We start from the raw sequence: 6,187 nt of genomic DNA, 5'->3' as shown, positions 1-6,187 counted from the left end.
TCATAAAGATTTCATGAGCTTTCACAAGTTAACGTAAATGATGACTGGTGCATAACAGTGCGATTATGTCAGCGTGTCTGAACTGTACATGCAGATTGCTCCATATAGCAAAGTGTGACTAAAACAATAAAGCACAAGCCTTTGTTAAGCCTGGGTGGAGCTCACCTGCAAGGTAAATACTGTTCTCATGAGTAGCAGAGCTGTCCATCCATGCAGCGATATGTCATTCACATCTAGACACCTGTGATTTTTTTTTTAAGGTGACAGGTACAGTATGTGCAATCATGTAAAAGGAACAAGGCACGTCTGCTGGGAGACAAGCATGAAGACTCTCATACCGATGACTCACTCCTGTGGTGTTGCCTAACATCCACTGCCAGTTGCTTAATCTCTTGCCAGGTTCTGTAGCTGGAAGTCAAAGTCTTCTCATAGTTTAAAATGAGCCCGTGAACAATTCAGTGTTGTGCACGAACAGGCTCGCTAGTTGGCAGGTCAGCTATGGCATCTGTTGCCAATACTGATGTAAAACTAATTAAATTGAATATATTTTAATCAGTCATTGTGAAAAGTACTAGGTGTCTACACCTGCATGATGCTGCTTTGTGCGGTCATGTAATTTTTGCTTTAAATTTACATTCTGTTTTATCTATTTGTGTGCACTGTGTTAAGCACTTTGAACTGCCTTTGTGTATGTAAAGTTGCTATATAAATAAAGCTGCCTTGAACTGATCCATTATTGGCCTGAATTTGGTGTGTCAGTAATGTTATTGTTGATTATGTGATAAGAGTCATTAACCTGACGGAGGTCATAGCAAATCAGGATTCAAAGAAGAAAGATCTGTAAAGCTAAAAGACTTTAAGTGCAGTTTCAGCCGTCTGCAGAGGCGTTCCCTCAGCCTCGGGCAGCATGACAGCTCATCACTATGACTTACAAGTTTTCAGTCAAGAAGCTGATCCACATTATTCACTCACAGAGAAAATCCTCAAATAGCTACAAATTAAAAGGAGAAATCCATTGTGAGATAGAAATAACATTTTCTGCTTTGATAACATTATGCACTTCTGATGTACGGGAAATAGCATGAACATCACAGACTGTAATATGATGTCTTCTTGAGACGAATGCTGGAACATAGACAGTGAACAACAGTGTGACAGCACCCACCGTGATTTTAATGGGATATCGGCTCATTTTCTCATTCACTGCTGTGAACTCTCATTTAAAATTCATGACAAAACTTATAAATATAAGCTCATATGATCAGTGATCACTATGAATGGAACAATTCACCTGATCACATCTCCAGTTTAGAGACAGCTCTCTATGTTGGCTGTTAATGAACAAAACAATGGAGAAGCACAATGTAAAATGTGTTTTAGGGTGGATGTTCCCTTTAATCTGACTGTAGCCTTGTTCCAGACTGTTTTAAAGCTATGGCGAAGTATCTAAAGCCGTGCACATGAATCCATAAGATAGTCTCACCGCACCCTTGTAAATCACTCAAGCATTTGTTTTTCGTTGCTATAGATTAAAGGGATCATTTGCGACTTATTGCGTCATTTCTGTCTGCTGTTGTTTAATCTGAGGTCTTTTTTGTTTTGTTTTTGCATTCAGCTGAGCAGAGATCACCTGTCGATGAAATCAGCAGAATCTGCACATTTGTCTTGAATTTCCATTGATGCAGTTTTGAGTTTCTGCAGGTGCTGCTGTTTTTTTAACCATGTAAGCAGCGGTAGTCCAATGCCAACTTCCCAGTTAGTAGGCAAAACTTTTTGTGAAGCCCAGGATCTTCTTGTAACAGACCTATAATATATTAAGTGTTCTCCAACTGCAAAAGTCTGGCCGGTCTGTACTGTACTACACTATAGAGTAAATCCCTATTGTGTTACAGCAGATGATAGAGAGGTGCAGAGCAAACAAGACCAGACCAGATATGCCCTTTATGAGAACTAGAATGATTACTTCACGCACATGCTGGCTGGCAGGAATACAGCCACTATAAAATGTTACAGATTTATTTCTCCCATGGCCTGATTCCAGCTTCTGTTATTAGCGGTGGTGTAATGTGGGCCTGTCTGCTTGTGCGTGCTTGTCCCTGAGAAACTCTAGAGGAGGTGTTATTGTGAGAAAAAAAGAACCCTTTGCAGGAGCTGACATGCCACTGCTTCTAAGATATGCATGAGATTTGGCTCAGCCCGTGTGCTGTTGCCATTTCTACTGTTTGCCCTCTTCAGTGCTGCACTTGGCCTCTTGTGCACTTATTTACCTGCAATAATGTTCAGCTTCTCCAACTCAGATTGAATTCTGAGCATGACAGTGTGAATGCAGTTTATCTACACTGATGCACAGACTTTTTTCTACAACAAACATGATGTAAAATGTATATATATATATTTCTCCATCAATCAATCCATTATTATTTGCTTATCGTATCGCAGTGGCAGCAGGTTTGGCGAGGTAGTCCAGACGTCCCTCTCTCAGGCAATGTCTTCCAGCTCCTCTGGCGGGATTCTGAAGTGTTCCCAGGCCAGATGACATATATAATCTCTCCAGCATGTTCTGGGTCTGCCCCGGGGTCTCCTACCAGATGGACATGCCTGGAAAACCTCCAAAGGGAGGCACCTTGGAGGCATCCTGATAGGATGCCCAAACCACCTCACTTGGCTCCTTTCGATGTGAAGGAACAGCGGTTCTACTCCGAGTTCCCTCTAGATGTCTAAACTCTGCACCCTGTCGTTAAGGGTAAGTCTGGCCACCCTATATAATAAACACCTAGCGTATATTATCACCTTGTATATTAACTTTGGGCGTGGCACTAGGATTCTCTGTAGGTATGTCTATATGGAATTATGTGCCAGGAGGCCTTTTATTCCTGAAATAAATGATGATTGAACTGAATAACTGGATTGAACTGATGCACAAACATGGTGACGTGGTGAAGTGACAAGGGTACAAAACCGACAGCAGATACAGTACACGCCAGATGACACCAGTGTCCTGCACCAGGTCAGGTACCCAGGGATAATGGGTAAAAATATATATTTATATTAATTCATGGGTACAGGCAGGGGTAAAATTAATTAAATGTGAGCAGGCAGTGGGTGAAATAAACATGAAAAACAGCAGATAATTACAGTTGCCATGCAAACCCTGCTAAAATACAATCTGGATGGGTTTTACAGAGAGAGGGACTGTATAGTGCTTGTTTAATTAACGTTCAGGGTACGGGTCGGGTTTGGCGGCTGTGTGTGGTGATGCAGGACTTTGCTCTGCACGCATTTCACTTCCAGAGGTTTTCATTCATCTGTGTACATAATAAAATTTTTGATATTGAATGAAAACTGAATATTGAACAACACAGTTCAGACCTGATGTAATATCATAGCCAATGAGCCAGTTCTGAAATTGAATGCATATAAATCATGCTTATCACAAGTTCAGCAACTGCTTGGCGAGTGAATGGTGGGGGGTGTGTGTGTTTGTCAACGGGTATAAGAAAAAAAACAGGTCATTTGGATTTTGGGGGCGCCCCCGACTCTGACAGCGCGAGCCGGTTCTCCTGCACAGACTTGCTAGGCGAGCTAATTCATGCACAGAGCGCTGCAGGCTGTTCTGCTGGTGCCGTCAGCCCTTCTCACTGTCCTGCAGCTTGCACACACACACACACACACACGGATGCCCATACTCATTCTTACATCAGAGCCGATATGTGTGCATGCATGTATGCTCCGATCTATTGGCTTCAGCTCTGTGCTGTTTTATTAATTCAATTCAATTTTATTTGTATAGCACCAAATCTCACACACACAAAAAATAAATCATCTCAGGGCACTTTACATAGTAAGGCCTAGACCTTATTATTATTATTATTATATCCTCTTGTTTTTATTTAATTCTGCAGGACATCTTTATTTGCAGAAAGAGTTTCATAAGAAAATCCCCACTTTGGACCCAACATACTTCACAAGTGGCAGATCTTATTTTATTATTATTATTATTTTACACTATCTGATGTTGGTTAGTTATGTAATCAACCCTCAGCTATAATTAGTTTCCTCCCTAATCACAGCTGAAGCAATTAAAATGTTTTTCACTTGCAGTAAATACTCCATCATGCCTCTATACCTGCTAATCCTAAAATAAATTATCACTCTGGATTTATTAGAGTTTTACTGTCCTTTGACAATCTAAAAGTATTAAACCCTTTTCCCATCCTGAAAACTGTAAATCTCTGGACTAACAACATGACTTAGTCCAGTGTTTGGCATACAAGTTTTGGTGAAGTAAGAAATAAACATGGTTTACAGAAGCTCTTATTTTATACATGTCATAAAAACCACAGGCATCATATTTAAACCTGCGGTAGCAATCAGATATTGTGAGGGCAATATACAGTAGCTTAGTGGCACAGATTCATGAACTGGGTCAGAACAAATCTCATTACCAACATGCACTGTACATCTATCATATTACTCATGATGCTGTGTAAGAGCAGTGAGTCACAACAGAGATCTGTTATACGTGACACAGTAGTTACTGTCTGCTCACTGAAGCAGTGACTAAAATGTGACCTGACCCAGAGGCTTGCTTTACTGTACAAGGCTGGTAGGAGCGTTTCGTCCCAAAACCTGATACATGGCAATGGAGACAACATGACGACAGCAAGATGATGTCAGTAAATATGACTATATTAATAGATATTTGATATTTACACACGCAACAAAGAAAAAGTGAACACAATCATTCAGTGTGTTTACAATCTATATTAAATCATTAACTTGAAACACTGGTCCATTTTTTAAAATGATCTGTTACATGTTAGAAATGAATCTAATCTAAATGATCCTGTCATACCAAAAAGAAAGACAGTAGAAAGATGACGTGAAATGAGGGCGTGACAGAAGGGCAAGGACATGTAATAGAAGCCTTCAAACTTGGGACTTTGCTGTTCAGTGACTTATGTCTAGGCTGACACTTAACCGTATGTTTTAAAGTTCTTTGTTAAAACAGAAAACAAAATCCGTCTCGAAATTTCAAAAGCGAAATTAATAAGAAATATACATAAGGTTCAGAATTTTATTCCTCTAGAGGACAGAAAGACAAAACATGTAGCACAGAGAGAGCTCTGATGTGCTATTTGTTTACTGGCACTGTGGTTAAAACTGCAGACACAAGGTGACATGAGCCTCCCACTGAAGTTATATATTTTTATCAACCTGATAAATGAAGTTATCTACTTGTTAAGCAGTGACGTAACATTCCATTTCCAGGCCCAAATGTCAGTTCATTCTCCTCAGTTCAATATGTGCCCCAATTTTTAGAAAAGATCTGAATCAAAAATCACAAATCAGCTTAATTTGACCACTTTCCTTGCAATGAAAAGGACAAAAAGAAATAACTACAGCTGTTTAGGCGAGTCTCGGTATTCCTAAATTAATACTCTCAAGGTGCATTGTTTTCCTGCCTGTGTAGCTAGTTAGCATGAAGTTAACATAAACACTGTACAATGACTCATTTTACGCTGAAGATGGCAACGGCAAAAGCTGGGAACTATTAAAAAGAAGCTGGACATATAACATGCCATATGTCAGAATAAATCCACGGGTTGGATTTATTATTTGGAGCTGCATGAAAGGGAGTGATGTTTCCACTACTCGGTGGGATGTAACGGTAAGTAAAAAAAAACAAAAAAAAAACACACGTTGCATGTCTGTTAATGCCTTGTTTCTGTGACGTTACAGAGAAGGCTGGAGAAGTTGCTGTGTCTGCATTATGCCAGTTAAAATCTGGGGTTTCTCAGTTACCTGCTTTGCTTAGAATGTTACATATCTCTTTTCATCGGTACATATACCATTGTTTACCTATCTAACCTTTCCATATCTGGCTCTGTGGCGCAATGGACAGCGCATTGGACTTCTAGTCAAAACACTTGAGATGTGATTCAAAGGTTGTGGGTTCGAGTCCCACCAGAGTCGAGGTTTTACAGGGTAAGTTAGGTTAAAATGTGACTGGGCAAACTGCCTCCTACTTAATTTGGAAGGTTGGAGGCTTGAGTCTCGGTACCTGAACCCACCCATTACCTGTGATGGCGGCGCGTATACACGCAGCGGCCCAGGGCCCTTGGCTCCAAACATAATTTCATTGTACGTGTCACAATGACAGTAAATAAAGCTTCTTCTATTAATT

At 40.2% G+C, this 6,187-nt stretch overlaps 1 non-coding gene across 1 annotated transcript; it reads left to right on the top strand.

The window, feature by feature from the left end:
• Nucleotides 1-5,883: 5,883 nt before the first annotated feature.
• Nucleotides 5,884-5,976, top strand: trnar-ucu (transfer RNA arginine (anticodon UCU)). Its single transcript has 2 exons — nt 5,884-5,920; nt 5,941-5,976. It is a non-coding gene; the product is annotated as a tRNA-Arg (tRNA).
• Nucleotides 5,977-6,187: the final 211 nt, after the last annotated feature.

The sequence above is a fragment of the Monopterus albus genome, unplaced genomic scaffold, assembly GCF_001952655.1.
Source record: "Monopterus albus unplaced genomic scaffold, M_albus_1.0 scaffold125.1, whole genome shotgun sequence".
In the NCBI taxonomy this organism is placed as follows: Eukaryota; Metazoa; Chordata; class Actinopteri; order Synbranchiformes; family Synbranchidae; genus Monopterus; species Monopterus albus.
This window is presented reverse-complemented; position numbering and strand designations above follow the sequence as displayed.